The 18,936-nt window shown below is 39.3% G+C and overlaps 1 pseudogene; it reads right to left on the minus strand.

Annotated features, from left to right (window-relative positions):
* Positions 1-3,228: 3,228 nt before the first annotated feature.
* Positions 3,229-18,936, minus strand: part of LOC119541373 — a 37,297-nt pseudogene continuing 21,589 nt past the window's right edge.

Here is an 18,936-nt window from a genome sequence, read left to right on the forward strand (position 1 = left end):
GCCAAATAACTTTCTTAGTCAACTCCTAAATCCTTGAATTTGAACACCTCACAGCAAGCTCCTGTGCATTACAAAATCCGGTGCCTCAGATTGTGTGTGTGTGTGTGTGTGTGTGTGTGTGTGAGAGAGAGAGAGAGAGAGAGAGAGAGAGAGAGAGAGAGAGAGGGAGAGATATTCACTCCATCTTTTTCATAAATTTCTCCCTTTTTCCAAGTGAGCTTCTTTGGCTTACATCAAATAGCAATACAGCCCATACACCACATTGGACTACCAATGTTTAGGAATTAAATTTCAGTAAAATATACTGAAACCTCCTGAAAATGCAGGACTGTTGATTGGTGGAGAAAGACCTTCACTTTTGTGTCAGACATTATGCTAAATGGGGACTTCACACAGTGTCAAGTTTTTCAAAGAGGAGTGGTCCCTAAGCTCTGTGCTCCCCAAAGAAGCACAGAGCCCTTGGGACCCTTTCCTCAACCTGCATTTTTTTTTTGTTGAAAATCTGGGGAATTTACCAGAATGGGTGGGAAAGACCAGTGATCTCCTATTCCTACCCAAATCTCTCCATCACTTACCCCATTTGCGAAGGATCCACCAGAGAAGGCAGGGTCAAATAGTAAAGAGTGCAATTTGATTTTTCACTGAACTTGTCAGAAGAGGGAACTTTCAAGTCCCCACCCAAATTTTCCTTGATGATCCTCATGCCTTCCTTCTAGGACATGAGTGAAGGTTCCTAGTAAGAGGCCTGGAGACAGAGACATGAGAAGAAAGGAGAAGAGACAAAGATCTTTGAAAGGCAGATGAAGAAACCTACAGAGAGATGGGCAGAGAAAAATGAGGAGATAAAGATTCATGTTACATAAAGATAAGGTTAAACTTGAGATCCACAGAGATATACACACAATGAAACCCACAGAAGGAAAGAAACTCCCTGACTTGAAATACATGTTTTTCCACATGGCTCTTTGAAGGATGTCCTCAGTCCTCACCAAGACCTCCACATCCCTGGACCTGCTGCTGACCTCTCTGGCCAAAGGTAAAAACATGCTGTCAGCTTCAATCACCTTTATTTAGTTCCCAGCCAGTGGATAGCTCTTCTTGGCCTCAGGTCGTTTGAGCATGTTCTTTCCTCTGCTTAGAACACTCTACTCCTTCTTCATCCCTGTTATTCCTTCATCCTTCAGGTCTGTGCTTAAATGTCACTTCAGTGGAGATTAATGACTAAGCCCTGTTTCCTCTGAATCCCCACTGTTGCCTGTATCTACCCTTGATATATTTTACCACCAAGCAGGACTGTTTGCCCAGTGCCTGCCTACTGTACTGATATGAGTTCGATCAGGGCAGGCCTGGGTCTGTCTTATCCTTGGATCTATCCCTAAGGCTTAAGGCTATGCAAGCACATATTGGGTGCACCATGCAGTTGTGTGGATGACATGAGAGTAGGCTGTCCAAGAGATCCACCAATGCAAGGGCCTCCCTGTGTCCTACCCTCTTACAAGCATTCAGTCTCCCCATATCACAGAGTATGACCTTTCAAGTCTGTCTGCAGGGCAAATCTACCTCCATAGCTACAGGCCTGTGTACTCTATACCTCTATGGGATTTTATGCCAAATGAGACTTTTCCCAATGTTTAATTCATTTGTGCATATAGTTTTTAATGTAATGCTCCAAGAAATAGCTGATAGCAATTTGTACTTAAAATGTCATCAAAATCAATGTTTATTTTATAATGGGTTTACTTTACTGTGGATTCACTTTATTACATGTGGGATACATGTAAAGAGAACTGCATATTATGTGGTTTAATAGTGATCAAAGATGTTTTCTTCACTGTTTTCCTTTTGATTACTTCATTTTTTCTTTTATATCACTTTTAATGTTTTAAAAAAAGATCGTGGCACAGTTTCCTTACAGGGACACTCACAGATCTGCAGTTTTTAGTTCACCAAATTTTGATAATGCATGCACCCTTGTGATGCTAAATTATTTCCATCACTCCAGAAAGTTTCCTCCTGCTGTTTCCCTGTTAAACCAGACCCTCCTCCTCACTCCCCATCCAGAGATAATCAGTGTTCTGATTTCTTCCATAAATTTTAGAGCTTCATGTAAATTAAATCACTTAATTTATATTAGGATGGATCTTTCCCTGGGCATAATTGTAATGAGAATTAAGCATTTTGTTGTGTGTATATAATGTTTATGCCATTCCATTCCTGAGTAGTACTGTATTATATGGCTATACTATAATTTTTCTCCTGTTGATGGATATTTAATATGTCTTCAATTTTTGGCTATTAAAACAAAGCTTCTATGAACATTCAGTTACAAACGTCTTTGTGGATGCATGTTTCCCTTGAGTAAATACCTAGCAGTGGACTTCCTTGATCTCAGAGAGGATATGTGTTTACAATTTTAAGAAACTGCTAAATTTTTCCAAAGTGATTGTGCTATTTTCAACTTCTATCAGCAATATTTAGGGTTCTTGTCAATGTCAATGTATGGTAGGTATGTTTTGTTTTGTTTTGTTTAATTTTAGGCCTTCTAGTGGAAGTATGCTGGTATCCTGTTAGGTTTAATTCTGTTTTCCTCAGGAAAATAATTGTGAAGTTTTGCATGTCTTCACTGGCCATTTTTTTCTCTTGTATAGTCAAAGATCTATTCAAGTCCTTTGTCCATTTTGTTTGTTTTTATTGAGGCTTTGCCTTTTATTATTGAGTTGTAGTATTTCTTTATATATTCTAGATGCAACTTCTTTGTCAATTAGATATGTGAATATTTTCTTCAATTTATAACTCACTTATTAATTTTTGGTGGTGTTTAAATTTTAATGGGCATATGGTTTAATTTTTATGTTGTCTGAATTACCATTTTTTATGGTTAAGATTTCCTCCAACCAAAAATATATACATCTCCAAGTATAAGAAGCTGTTCTCCAGAAAGTACATAAATTTAGCCTTTGTATTTAGGTATAAGATCAATCTCAATATTTATTTGGTGTGAGAAAGAGATCATGGATTGTTTTTCATATGGGTGTCATTATTTCAGCACCATTTGTCAATAAGACTTTCTTTCTCTCTTGAATTGTTTCAGTACTATTCTCAAAAATCAATTTCCACAACTTCCCTTCATCTTCTCTTCCTGTTCTTCTATGTCCTTTCTTTCCATTCATTTCCCTTCCCTCTTGATCTGAAACATCAACAAAGGCATTAGGTTTGATCTGACCATACTCCACCACAATTACAGATCTTTGAATGTACCTTAATCACAGACTCTAAGTATTTTTAATCTCCAATCCTTTAATATCCCCATCACAGAAGATTCATGCCTGTCCCATGTCCCTAGCCCCAGTAGGTAGTGTGGGCCTAGCCCCAGTAGATAGTGTGGGCCTGAATCATCAGTTCATTCTTTTTTGGTATTTCTCTCAATTCATTCAGATTTACTTAGGTATATTGAGTGCTGAAAAGTATGTCATGTACATACAAATTTTAATCATGTAATAGTTATTTTTTTTCTAGAATTTTTAGTAGCTATCAAAGTTATTTTCTGATTCTAATTATGTTTTGCTCCAGTTAAAGGCTCTTAGACATTTATTACGGTATAGTTTCTCTGCAGTGTGAATGTTCTTGTTTGCTAAGGTTAGAACACACATTGAAAGCTTTCTACATAGACTTGAATTTATCAGTTGTTTTCATTTATCTTCTCTGTGAATTCACTCATGTACTTTAAGGGATGAATGATGATTGAAGGCCTTCACACAGTGATCACATATATAGGTTTCCCTCCTGTGTGAATTAAATTCTGTATCCATTCATTACATTTATAAGGTTATTCTCCACTGAAAGAAAAATATTAGCCATATTCAATAAATTTAAAGGGTTTCTTTCCAGTGTGAATTTTCTTATGCCACTTGATATGAACTACAATTGAAGGCTCTTTCACACTGATTACAGACATAACTTTATTTCTCTGTGTTAGTCTAAGGTAGAGCACTCTAACTAAAGAGTTTCCCACAGTCATTATAGTTCATAGCCTCTCTGGAGAATGAGTTAGCTAGCATATGTTAAATTATTGTGAGCTAAGTTAAAACTTCACTATACTATTACATTCAGAGAAATCTCTGCTATTGGGAAGGAAATGACAGGTAATTGAATATCTGCCTGCACACAGTCATCCCTTCATTTCTCAACAATGTGGGCAGATATTATTCTGCCTACACACACGGATATAGAGTTTCAATAGATACAGATATGGTAACTGGGCTTTTAGAGACTGATGTTAGAAAAAAATGCCCAAGACACAGTAGAGTGCCTACCCAAGGTTCAACATAGTCATTTCCAATAATATCCCTATGTATGTGTAATTAAAGATATCTGATATCAGTATTTAAGTTGTTTCTAGGAATGCTGGGGAAAAGAATAATCCCATGAATCCAATGACCTGGAGAAATTCACAAAATTAATTGCACTGAAAGGGGAAATGCCCAAAGCCTGGAACCGGGAAAAATACAAATATGCACACTCAACCACATGCTGTAGTGATCGGAGAATTTCAATCAGATTAACCCAAGTTGCACTCCAGAGACCCATTTACACATATGCTTCTGCATATAGAGGAACAAAATTTTCCCTCTTCTTTTCATATAACTTTTATTAATGTTACTTGCAGTGGCATGAAATTCTGTAAATCATACATCAAGATTACACATTTTCATACATGTTGCACAGGTTAGATGCAGTAAAATCAAAGGTGGTGTTCAATCTATATTCTGTGGTGTCTATCCTTTTTGTAAACTATAGAAAAATTAAAGAGAGGCCCTCCTTTATTGTTAGCTCACCCATGATTCACCACCTATAGTTCATCACCCAGGGTTCAAACATAAAAATAAAATATAATTAATTGAATGTATCCTAAATCAAAAGCTCTATAAATACTCTGTAACTTAAACTGGAAGGGTCTTCTGATCTCATATCCAATTATATCTAGAAGGGACAGAAGGCTTGGTAATGCATCAATTTATTTTTACATTATAAATTTGTTCCTTTTTCCTTAGGTGCTTCTTTAGTAATTGTATGTTGAATTTAAATTCTTGTCTTGAGTGCTCTTTATTTTTAAACTATTGTCTGTCCCTATACTCTTATTTGAGTGGGAGGTTACTTGATAAAGTCCAAACCAACTGAATCATGACTTGATAAGGCTCAGTCCTTTTCTAATGGAGATAACAGGTTTGAGGTGTAAAAAGAGGAGCCCATGACAACTGGTACCCAAGTGGGGCTGGAGACAAGAATAATTTTGATTTCACAATTGGCACCCAAGTGGGGCTGGAGACAAGAACAATTTTGATTTAATATTTTGTACCTTGGTTAATTCATCCGTATGGACTTAGGTACAGTCTAAATGGCTTGACTTTGAAATATTTTTTTTAGATGTTTTAGTACTTTAACGTTCTTCACATATTCAACATAAAATACTGATAATGGGTAAACAAGAGGGAAAAAGACTCTTCAGCAAAATCTTCTGAAAGTCAAATTGTCATTCTGGTCAACCACAATAAAGAGAACAGCCAAGTGAACAAAGGATAAGGGACTTTAACAGATAATTTTAGTTTGAAGGCATAATTAGAAAACAAACAACAAACCAACCAACTTCTAGCTATTGAAAAGAGAGTTAAGAGTGAAGTGGGGAATTTCTCAATCTCAGTTCTGCGAAGCAGCTTATAAAGGACAGGCACAACTGTTGTGAATGTAACGTGACAACGCTCAAGGTCAAGGATTCTAAGATATTGTAGAAGTCTACATAGATCACTAAGAACCATATTATTAAAAATATAAATGCAAAGAGATATAAAGTACATGGTATTAAAAACAGACCCTGCTATATAAACATATAGTATATGTCAGTTTTACCCATTTATGATAATAACAGTATAGAGAAAGATCTACAAAACACTTTTGCCTGGAACTCCTAAACAGTCACCAAATCGTGTTTACCTTAATCAATGGCTATGAGCCCAGAAGACCCCATTGCTGCCACTTGGGAAGGATCTAGGCTCAGCATCTAACAGCTCCCACCCCCCTCCCCCATGCTGTGTGCTTGTTTCTGCAGACTAACATAAATTTGCATATTAAGTCCACAGGCAATTTGCACATAGAGATCTAGCTAGAAGTAGCAGCAAAGACAAAATAAGCTGGAACTCATTAGAAAAGCAACAGGAAGATTTTTTAAATGCTTCCAGTTTAAGTCAGAGTTAAAGTGGCCATTAAGTCCACCAGCTTTGCCAAGCTGTTGATGTTTTACTGTTGTTCTTTGAAAAAAAAAAGAATCTATAATAAGCATGTTCATTGAAGAAAAATACCGTGTTGGTTAAGTTTATGTAGCCCTTCCCAAGTTACTTTGCTCTACATACAAAGGTTAGGATATGTTCACAATTGATGCATCCCCAAAAATGTTTTCATGATGGCCGTCAGTTTCTGGAAATCATCAATTGTGACAGCACTAAACAGAGAGACCCAGATGCCTCCTACAGACCTATGCCCTTTCAAGGAAATCATATTGAGTTGAAGAGCTTTATCAAGAAATCTTTTTTTTAAAGTCTCATCTCCTTTAGCGTTGCCAATGCAGAACTGAACATTCATCTTGCTTCTATTCTGGGGCTCCATCAGACATACACAGAATCCTTGAGAATGATCAATAATATCGTAAATCATCTTTGATTTGATGAAGCTGAGCTTCTCCACGGCTGCTGCACCACCATTGTTCTTAATCCACTCCAGGACCAAGCCCATGATGTAGATGCTGAAGGACGGAGGCTCTCGGAGAGTGAAGCTCAGCATGTCACTGCAGAGGATTACCACTATGACCCCCATGGAGCCCACATTCTTCTGATCACCAGCAAAAATGACACCAAACTTGGAAACATCCACTGGCTTGGACAGGAAGTTTGAAGACATGTCACAAACCAACACTGCTCCTTTGACATCAGATACAAAATCAAACTCCACTCCATGCACAGTCTCATTTGCACAGTAATACATGTAGGAGGCATCTGGTTTTAGGTTCCAGGTGCTTGGATGTGGAATTTCACATAACTCCCAAGTTTGGGGTAGACTGCATTCACAGTCCCAAACTTCTTGGCTTCCTCTGCAGCCTTAGCTGACCAAGCTCCCATCACCACCTAGTCTGCACACCTTCCTGCTTTCAGGCCTATCAGGTTTAAGGGGACAGCACTGAACTGGCCACACCCACCTCCTTGCACAAAAATCACCTTGTAGTTGGCTGGAATGGCTAACAATTCCCACACAAGATTCTCTGTGGTGTTAATAATCTTAGCAAAATCTGATGACCTGTGGCTTATTTCAGGAACACTAATCCCAACTTCTTTGTAGTCTAATAATTCCTTCTGTATCTCTAACAATACCAAGTGTGGCAGCTTGGCCTGTCCATGCCCGAAGTTGACCACCTGCTTTGGGGCATCCATGATGTGGCAGTGGGGGCTGCGAGTTAGCAGAGGAGGTGACTTTGAAATTTAAATGTTGCAGGATTGTAAGCGTTAACAGGGCTATCAGGAGCTAGGACTCCAGGGCGTCAAGATATTCTTACCGTATCAGTTGATGAAGGCCCATGGGAGTAGGCAGCAGGTAGGAAAGGAATACAAATTGATCTTCAGGATGGAAACTGACAGCAGCAGAGAACAACATCTGCCCTCCTGCCTGCCAGGGGAAGTCCAGTGAGTGGCTGCAGTGGCAAAGAACTTTCCCAGCCAGGAGAGGGGACGATTGGCCCCAGGTCCCAGAGACAACTTTTGCACACCTTTCCTCTACCTCAAGTTGCTGCAGCAGCAGTAAAGAAGGTGGCAGGAGAGGAGAGGAGAGACATGCACCTAGTTTTGCTCACAACAGTTGCTGAACTTGGGTGAGCATGAGTGGTGGCTTCCCAGCAGAACCCTTCTCCCTTGTAGCAGAGGGAAAGACAGTCATCAGAGCTGGGGTGGCTGAGACCCATTGCCAGCCAGTCAGTATGGGGTCCAAGCTGATCAGCACCACCAGGAGAGCCAGTGTTCCTGGGAAGTGAGGTCATCTGCAGGATCCAAGGAACCTCTGTGCCAGAGGAGTGATCACTGTGTGACTGTGACTTTTCAAAGCAGGTGTGTGCACTCTTAGAGAAACTTTCCTTGCCAAGGCCCCAGGAGGTGCAGGTGTTCCCCACTTGTCCACACACTGCTGCAGCTCTAAAACTTCTTCATGGAGCCCCTGCTAGATGATAAGATACAGATATTCCCAAAATATGGTTTAACTTCATATACAGTAGTATATTATACTGATGGGTCAGCTATTAAAAATCCTAATCCTCAGAAGACACATTCTTCTGGCATAGGAAAAGTGAAAGGTAAATCTGACCCTAATATTTCTATTATTAAATAATGGAGATCTCCCTTAGGGGAACATACTCCACAATATGCTAAAATAAGTGCCCTAGAATTTGCTGTCAGTGAAGCTATGATGGACAAAGGGCCAATTTTAATAGTTACACACAGCATGTATTTAGTTAAAAGCTTTAATGAAGAATTGGATATCTGGATATCCAATGGGTTTGTTAATAATAAGAAAACACCTCTCCAACATTTAAGTAAATGGAAAGTTACTGCTAATTGTAAGCAAAATAATCCCAGTATCTAAATGGTACATAAGCCAGGGCTTAAGAAATAAGGTACTTCTAGTCATACTAAAGGTAACCTTTTAGCAGACCAGTTGGCTGCATGAAGCCAACATATGGTAGGAATGATTAAAAATTACCATGCCTGGACAAGTAGCTGGAACAAGTTATAGACTCAAGAGAGTTCTAACCCTAAGGGATATCCTGTAAAATATATGTATCTTTTGGAAAATGGTAATGTTATAATTGAACAAGATGAAGGGAGAAGGATTATTCCTGTGGTAATAGAAAGGAAAACTGGCCCAAAAGGCCCACAATACATTTGGGACAATTCATAGAGGACGTGAAGCCACTTTAATTAAACTAAAATAGTAAATACTGGTGGCCTAATAAGAGTAAAACAGTCAGATCTGTCATAGCCAATTGTGAGAAATGCCAAGTAACTAGTGGTTCTTCTCATATCCTACTCCTCTGAAAACAATTATTTATCCTGACAAACCTTGTGAAAAGTTTTACATGGATTATATCAGTCCTTTATCATCATCTCATAGTTATGAATATATTCTTGTTGCTGATGCTTGAATGGGATATTGTTGGTTATCCCCAACCCAGGCTCAAAATGCTAATGCAACTCTTAAAGCTCTGAGGTTTTTATCAGGTACTGCAATTCCTAAGGTGCTGCATTCTGATCAAGGATCAGCGTTTACTTCTGCCACCTTGTGACAATGGACCAAGGACAGAGGTATACAGTTGGAGTTTAGTACCCCTTACCACCCCCAAAGTAGCAGAAAGGTGGAAAGGAAAAATCATGAAATAAAATAAGTCTTAACTACACTGCTGTATGGATGGCCTTGAAAGTGATATCCACTTATCTCTTTTGTTCTGCTTACCATCAATAATATACTGTCCTCACAGACTCATCAAACATCTCATAAGTTAATGTTTAATGATGATTCCAATTTGCCTTTTGAAAATATTGATTCTGATTTGTTTAGGGAAGAACAATTATCTTTACTTCAGGAACTCAGAGACGAGCTTACACCTGCTGCATCATCCTCCTGCACTCCTAGTTGGAAACCTTTCATTGACCAGTTCATCCAGGAGAGCGTACAGAAGTATACACCTCTATGTCCACAATGGAAAAAGCCTACTAAAATTCTTATAGTATTTGATGATCATACTGTCAAGATACTGGACACTCTTGGCCAAAGATGAAAGGTTAGTATTGATAATTTGAAGCCAACTGCTCATTATGGAAAAATATACACCAGTCTTCCACTTTCAGGACTGGATGATTTGGAGTAGGGCAAAAGATATGTAATTCTTTATAAGGAAAGTAGAGGATCCAGGATGGGAAAGTGAAGAAATCTTAAAACCCACTGCACAGGTGAGGAACAGATATTTTCTGTATACCTTGTGTGCCACTTCTACTTGAATACTTTGTTGGTTCCTGTTTGGACTAATAGTTATTGGACTTATCCTAAGGTTTTTTCCTAACAGCAGTCTTTAGATTGCAAAGGAAAAATGCTATGCATCAACCTTATACCCATATTTGTCAAGAATGTTCTGAATTGTATTATCTAGAACCTAGAAGATGTGAAGAAAGAGATCATCTTATTTGTGAAGAAAGTATTCTCCATCAAGCTTGTGGCAATAAAACTGGAAGTAAATGTCTAGTAACCAGAAAAAGTTTTCATCTCCTTACTTAGAACTCATTCTTTTAAAGAATGACAGTTATGCAGTTATGTCAGATACTACAGACTGTAGTATACCTCCATATCAATCCTGAATTGTCACTGTCAATGACACAGTAAACATGCTTTGAAAAAGTATTAAAGAAACCTTTGCATGAAGAGCAAACTCTTGTTTTGGGCAACTTACAAATACCAAAAATATAACAGAGATACCACACCTAATTGGAATCTTAGCTAAGCTGAAGAAGATTAAAGTCAAGGTCACTGATAAATGGGCTAGCATTGAAGAACAAATAGAAGATATACAAACTGACCTTTAGACGGGATTTACATGAAGGTGATGCTCCAGAATGGATCAGGCAACTAGGAGAAGCACGGGAGGATGTCTGGCCTGCTGCAGCCTCTGCTGCTAAAACAGTAGCCAATTTTGTGAGTACTGCTACCAAAGGCATCTTTGGTGGAATAATTGATATATTAACATATGCTAAGCCCATAGTCATCCCAATAATTATTATACTCATAGTATTAATTTTCAGGATTCTAACATGGCTTCCAAATTCTTGGAAAAAGAAGGAACAGTAAGTGACCATGGAGAGGGATAATTAAATACTATTTTATAGCATTTTCATAAAACCTTACTACAAGGCCTTGATAAAGAATGTAAGTGGAAGCTTCAATCTGCTCTATTAACTCTGTACCCTCCTCATACTGTCAGGAACCTAATACATCATTCTGATAGTGCCTTTACTGTAACTAAGACTACAGACTTAGTCTGAAATATCTATGGAAAATCTGTGAAGAAGAATTCCTGGATAGAAAGTACCTGTTTTATGATGTCGGTCCAACATGTGAGTGCTTCCTTCCAGTAAAAATGGAAGACAGAATTAAAGAAACAACTAATAAATTGTCATGATGTACACTTTGCCTTGCCATCCCCATTCCTTCTAGTAAGAGCTCTAGGAGCTCTAGGAGACAGAGGGACATTCAACCAGGCACAGAGCTTTGCAAACAAGCATGATTGGCACCTGATATTGAGCTCATATGTCCCAGCAACAACTGCTTTTCCACTGAGATCTTCTAGGATGATGATCTCTGGGGCTTGGGGATGTGACAGTGATAACCCCACATGAAACTTTGATGTTTCTTTGCTGTAAAAAATGCCACTTGGGATGGTGGTAAGTTTAAATATAAATGCAATCCTAAACAATGTTTTGGTAAATACTCTTATTACTGGTTTTGGACCACCCCTGTAAGAAGGGGGACAAAACAATTATATGGTATTTGTTTTTGATCAACCTGATTTAGATAAACCAGTTAACAGAATACCATAAATATCCTTTAGATTTTAATTCAGGTATAAGAATTCCACTATCAGAACATAAAGCAGCCTCTATTTTAAATAAATGGGCTACTGACCTGGATCAAATACATCCTACCCATAAGTATGACCAATATCTGAAAGGATAAGAATTACAGAAAGCAATGTTGATTAATGCTTATGGATGTGCACTGGAGAATAAGGAGATCCAGCTATTGATCAAATTAAAGATTAGATAGAATATGTAGAAAAAATAGAGAAGAGCCAGCAGGAAACGGTGTCTCAGAATAACAGCTCTACTGAGGAATCTGATAATGAAGACGCTGACTCCTTCTCTCTATGTAGGGATCAGACAGCTGAGTCGTCTTGCTGCTCTCATATACCACTCGATAGTGAAGAACCAGTTATTCCTTCTGATATAGAAGCATGTTTAACATAACTTATGCCCCAAAATACTCAAGTACAATTTCCAAATGATAGAAAGTGGAAAGGCTTACTATAATAACTGGCAGATGATTCATATTCTTCAAATCCTATATTAGAAGATTCTACTGAGGGAGAAGCTAAGCAGGCCCAAGCAAAGAAAAAATGCAGAAAGCCTTTCTAAGATATAGATATTCTAAGATACAGATAATATGTAATCATCTATGTGTAAAAAGAAAACAGAATGGGGCTATAGCTGTTACTTCAATCATAAATAAGTCCATAAGTAATGTAATAAGGCTAAATACAGTTTTGATCAAATATATGCTTATAATATGATATAATGACTATAGAATGAAAAAAGAAAACTATACTAATAAGTTAAATATAAGTAATAGTAATCATCCTTCTAATTTTTAGTTTTTATATAAATAAAGGGTATATTACACTGCTCTTACCGAAGTCATAGTAGGAATTTTTAGTAAAGTTTTGCAAACATTCAAGGTTAAGTTTGAATCTCTAATAATGCTGTTAACTACCCTCCTTTATTGTTAACTCACCCATGATTCACCACTTACAGTTCATAACCCATGGCTCAAACATAAAAACAGAATGTGATTTAATTGAATGGATCCTGAATCAAAGGGTCTATAAATACTCCAACTTAAATCGGAGTGGTCTTCTGATCTCATATCCAACTACATCTAGAAGGGACAGAAGTCCTCAGGCTTGGTAATATATCAATTTATTTTTACATTGTAAACTTGTTCCTTTTACCTTAAGTGCTCCTTTAGTAAGTACATGGTGAATTTAAAAAATATATATCAAAGGGCTTAAAAATTTTTTTCACATAGACACAGTATTTGTGTGAAGATCCACCACAGCTATGTGAATTACTTAAATATACCAATAAACTATATTTTTATTATTTAGGTATAAAGAATGAATCTTTAGTAACCATTATTCTAATTAACCTTTTTTTTTAAATTCAGTTTTATTGAGATATATTCGCAAATCATCCAATCATCTGTGGTGTACAATCAACTGTTCGCAGTACCATCAAATAGTTGTGCATTCATCACCCCAATCCATTTTTTGTACATTCTCCTTATACCAGAAAGTAAAAATAAGAATAAGAAATAAAAGTAAAAAAGAACACCCAAATCATCCCCCCTCCACCCTATTTTTCATTTAGGTTTATCCCCATTTTTATACTCATCCATCCACACACTGGATAAAGGGAGTGTGATCCACAAGGCCTTCGTAATCACACTGTCACCCCTTGCAAGCTACATTGCTATACAATTGTCTTCAAGACTCAAGGCTACTGGGTTGCAGTTTGATAGTTTCAGGTATTTACTTCTAGCTATTCCAATGCATTAAAACCTAAAAAGGGTTGACCTCTCAGCTCCACCAGGAATCTCCCAGCCACTGAAACCCCACCTTGCTTCCTTTTGCATCCCCCTTTTGGTCAAGATGTTCTCAATCCCATGATGTTAGGTCCAGACTCATCCTTGGGAGTCATGTCCTGCATTGCCAGGGAGATTTACACCCCTGGGAGTCAGATCCCATGTAGTGGGGAGGGCAGCGAGTTCACCCGCTAAGTTGGGTTAGCTAGAGAGAGAGAGAGAGAGCCATATCTGAGCAACAAAGAGGCACTCGGGGAGACTCTTAGGCACAATTATAAGCAGGCTTAGACTCTCCTCTGCAGCAATGAGCCTCCTAAGGGCAAGTCCCAAGATAGAGGGCTAGGCACATGAAACCGCCAGTCCTCAATGTTTGTGAGATCAGCAACAAATCAGGTGAGGAAACCCAACACCTCCACGTTTCCCCAGGTCCTCAGGGGGGCCCTGCATATATATTTTTTTTAATTCAGTTTTATTGAGATATATTCACATACCATGCAATCATCCATGTTGTACAATCAACTGTTCACAATACTATCTTATAGTTGGTATTCATCACCCCAATCTATTTTTGAACATTTTCCTTATTCCAGAAACAATCAGAATAACAATAAAAAATAAACATAAAAAAGAACACCCAAATCATAACCCCCATTCCACCCTATTTTTCATTTAGTTTTTGTCCCAATTTATCTACTCATCCATCCATACACTGGATAAAGAGAGTGTGATCCACAGGGTTTTCACAATCACACTGTCACCCTTTATATCTATCTACATTGTTATAAAGTAGTCTTCAAGAGTCAAGGCTACTGGGTTGGAGTTTGGTAGTTTCAGGCATTTACTTCTAGCTAGTCCAATACATTAAAACCTAAAAAGTGTTATCTATATAGTGTGTAAGAATGTCCACCAGAGAGACCTCTCGACTCCATTTGATATCTCTTAGTCACTGAAGCTTTATTTCATTTCATTTTGCATCCCCCTTTTGGTCAAGATGTTCTCAATCCCATGATGCTGGGTCCAGATTCATCCCCGGGAGTCATATCCTGCATTGCCAGGGGAGATTTACACCCTTGGGAGTCACATAGCAGGGAGACATGCATATATATTTTTATTCTCTGCCCAAATTACTCTGGGATGTGTCACTATTTCACACTAACCAAACAAATGTACTAGGTCTCATTTCCTACTCCAAGATCCATGTAATCATGGTATTTGAACAAACTGTATGAGTTAAACCTTTTAGGAAATATAGATCCTGCACCAACTAAACATCGCTTCCCTTGGTCTCACATGGAATTGAAGTTTTAAAACACAGTCAGTATCATCCTTCACCCTTCTGCCGGATCTGCCCCAGTCCCAACCAGATCTGCTTCATTCATGTCTCTAATTGAAGTCTGAACTCCTCTTCAGCTTTTTTAACAGTTGCTGTATGCGCCAACACTGACATTCATATCTGCTGAGTTCAAGCTCCAAGTCTCAGGCGTCACACAGATACCCAGAGTTCCAGGGACTGAACAGGCCATACACAAAGGGATCAGCATCTAAGAATCCAGAGACAGCCACTACAATTCAGGAATAGATGTGACTGCTGTATCTAATTAACTTTTTTGGAGTTTCCCTTTATAATGCTTTGTTCCTTCAATCACTATACCTTGAGGGTCCCCATGTGCCAGGCACTCTTCTAAGAAATGGAATTACATTGAAGGTGATGACCTTCCTCTAAAGGAGTTTATATTATTTCAATTCTGATTAATGCAAAACAAAAGCCCACAATAAACTCAAGCATGGTTAACCCCCAATTTCACAGTGAAAAAATCCAAGCTTTACAGCAGATGAACAACATGCCCAGGTAAGGTCAGTGGCAGTTACAACACCCAGATAAGCCTAGGGATGCCTGGTCCAGTGATCTGTCACCAATAGGAGGTCCCTAAAACAACTGATCATTGTTTAATGTGAAAGACCTCAAATCCAGGTAAAAACTTTCCTTCTTTACAAACGGTACTCCCACAAGTGTCTATTTTCCAAAACATACCCCAATGATTTAGACTGTTTTTAATTTGTCTAGAAATTCATTCAGTGGAGGGTCTAGGCTAGGTTATTTTCAAAGCCTGCAGCAGGGCAGGCTCTCCTGAAAGTCCCTAAGTCCCAGAGTTCTTATGGCCCTGTGGGGAGAGGTAGATGCAGAGGCAGCACAGACATCCACTACTTGGTATCTGCTATGACTCCTTCAAATCCAGGAGACCTCTGAGACAGGGTGTGCAAAAGCTAGAAACAAAGGACCTAAAGCCCAGGAGAGGGAAAGTGTTCCCTTTCTTCACATTGACTGGATCCAGACTGCATTGGACAGTTGCACTGTGCCTGACTCTGAAAGACCCAGCATCACTCAGTCAGGGATGTGGATGTGAGACCCAAAAATCAGGATGGAGGGCATTTAACTTGGGGGAAAGAAGCTTGACCATGAGACAGTTCTGTGAAGGCATCCAAGAGCCAAATACCCTGTCAAATTCCAGACCTGGAAATTGAGGAAAAGGACCATCCTAAAATAAGCACTGTGACTCTCCCACTGCAATTTTCTATGCCCCTGTGGAGTATCTATTTTTCCCCAAAAGTACCAACATTGAGAGAGTAAACACTAATCATTTATGTTTGGGAGATATGTCCACATGTGAATCACAACCCTGTGATTACTTCAGTGGGAGATAATGTGGTATAATGGGTGCCCTGGTGGCCCTACACTTGTCGGCAGCAGTGGGTGTCTCTTTAGATTGCTCTGCCTGCCCTTGCACCTTCTGTTTTTCAGGATAAGATATATAAAAGGAAAAAGAAATGAAACCTGGGTACACACAGCCCTTCCCACAGAGCACTCCATACACTGGAATGCCAAGGCAGGCAGCCTGGAAGCCCCCAGCCCATATTGCCCTGCACAGGTCTCCTTTCCAGCTCTGAGCTCCTTCTGGGTCCAACATCCTACTGCTATGTCAGCCCTTGTTTCTCAGATTTTCCTTCCTGGGACCTGCACCCCTCCCTGTACTCCATCCAACCTGTGGTTCTGTCCAATCTTGCCAACCTGGTGTCAGAAGGTCTGTGCAGTGACTGAACTCAGACCCCAGTGGGGTCTCTCCCAGAGTGCAGAGAACATGACATGAATTGCCAAGAGCTGAAATTCCTGATTCACAAGCCCCTTCCCCCTCAAGTAACACTTGCTCCCTGCTCCTTGCTGGTGGTGGAACACCACTGGGGAGGGAGATGGACCTGTTTATTCAACAAACAAGTAAAAACTGACAAAAGCAGGATAACATTATGGTGTATTTTAAGGGCATATTACACTTTTTAAATGAATTTTTCACACATACAGTTTAGGAATATATAGTCTCACTTGGAGATTAAATCAGTATCTGAATTTAACCTTATGTGAATGTCTTTGCCCTATCCAACACTAGCCCTGAAAGATCATGACAATAAATCTTGCCTTATTTGTTCTTACTTGCTTCAAAATCTGGAATGTTATACACTTAGGAATGCTGAAAAATTGGGATTATGGTAAATCATGGTCACATTGAAGGTACTTTATCCCCAGTAGGCCTAACATAAAGCAAGAAAACATAGCCATGGTTTCACTCAGGGATTTGAAAGAATTAAAAAGAGTATTATAATCACTAATAAAGGATGGTATGTTTACTTTACATAGATCATCTTTCAAGTGAGGAGATGAAGTGACCTTCAAGCTGGGAGCCGAAGAATGAGGAGACAGCCATGTAAAGTGCTAAGGAAAAAGCATTCCTGGTGGCAGTCATAAGAAGGGCAAATATCCAGGAGGGAAAAAAGTTTGTCAGTTCAAGGAACAGAAAAGACTGAGGAAGAGGTTGGGGATGCAATTGGAGATTTAGGATATGAGGCCTTAGGAGGACATAAGTTTGGATTTTATTTGCAGAATCTCTATGGAAAGAGGGCAGGGGAATAATACGGTGATGAGGTGGGAGCAAGGCAGAGGAGCAGGATATCCCTAGCTGAAGACAGCAGCTGTGATGGGAACAAAATGAGATGGCTTTTGCTTTCTGCTGGGCCCTTGCAGGTCTCCTGCATGCATGTCTACAGTCTCAGAATCCTCTAGGGGCCTGTGGCTGACTTGGGCCCTCTGTGGTCTCCACTGCTCCTGCAGGTAGCCTTCACTGTGCTTGCCCTACAACACATCCCCAGGCTAGTAGAGTCTTTGGCCTTCCCCAACTTCCTGTCTCTGAGATTGTCACTTCCTGACAATCAATTTATGTTGCTAGGAATGGATGCACAAACCATCTCATTTAATGAACCCTCTGCCACTGTGGGAGAGTTGCTCCTTGTTACCATGACCTGCCCTGCCCTGGAAGAACCTCCACATTGACCAGACTGGGGTGGGGCAGGGAATAGAAGCAACCCCAGATCAGAGGACACAGACTTCCACTCTTTTGAGAAGTGTAAATACTACAAAGACTGTTGATCTCTTCTCGGGGGGCTGAATTGGTTGCTTTAGTCAATTTTGTCCAGTTCATGGTCATATTTTGGAGGGATTTCCTCATTTTCTTATTTGACTGCAGCTTTAAGTTCTGATGGTAGGATTTTTAGTTAACAATGAGGAAATCCTTTATGGAAGGGTAGATGAGATGGCCCAGGAAATAAGGGTTGAAAGACCGAATAGTGGCACAAGGTCAGAGGTTGGGTGGTTGGAGAAAAGTTACAGCCCATCCTATCTTGTAAGCCACTTTTGGCTTCATGTGCCTTGGAGATTAAAGTAGATTCCTATATTAGGAGAAGGCATTATTTGGAACAGAATAAATATCTTTGGAGCCTTTCCCGAAATGAGAAGAACCGGAAATGACAGAGAGACAAAGCTGAGGGTAAAATAATACTTAGGACCTTTCATTTAAAAAGAGTGACTCCTCCTTCCTGCCCAAAAGGTCTGATGTGACCAAAGGTAATCAGACATCAGGATGATGACCTTGCAAGGATGAAGAGACCATGACATAAATGGGCTGGGATTCATACCGAAGAGTAAAGAATGACTTTATCATAAGTGTAAGTTACATCCCAATAGTCTGGATTGAATGTAGGAAAATTTTGCATTTTTTATTTCAAAAGTCTGAATATTCTTAGAACAATGCAGTTTGTGGAATTATGTGAACTTATGTGACAGTCACCTGTGTTCCTGTGCACAACCCTGGTACATTAACCAAAATCCATACAGTGTCTTGCCAAGGGTGGAGACTACTGTACTTTCTAGTAGTTCCTGAAATGGGTGATCTGTTTTGGAATTAGACACCTGCTCATAACAATGTGATTGTAAACAATCAAACCTTAGTTCTTCAGCTCTAATCTTGGATGCACACCCACTGTTCTGAGAAAATCCAAGAGTACTGCTCTGACAGATGACTAATGTCCTTCAGATGCAGAATTGGCAACTAGAACTCC

The sequence above is a fragment of the Choloepus didactylus genome, chromosome 8 (assembly GCF_015220235.1).
Source record: "Choloepus didactylus isolate mChoDid1 chromosome 8, mChoDid1.pri, whole genome shotgun sequence".
Lineage (NCBI taxonomy): Eukaryota > Metazoa > Chordata > Mammalia > Pilosa > Megalonychidae > Choloepus > Choloepus didactylus.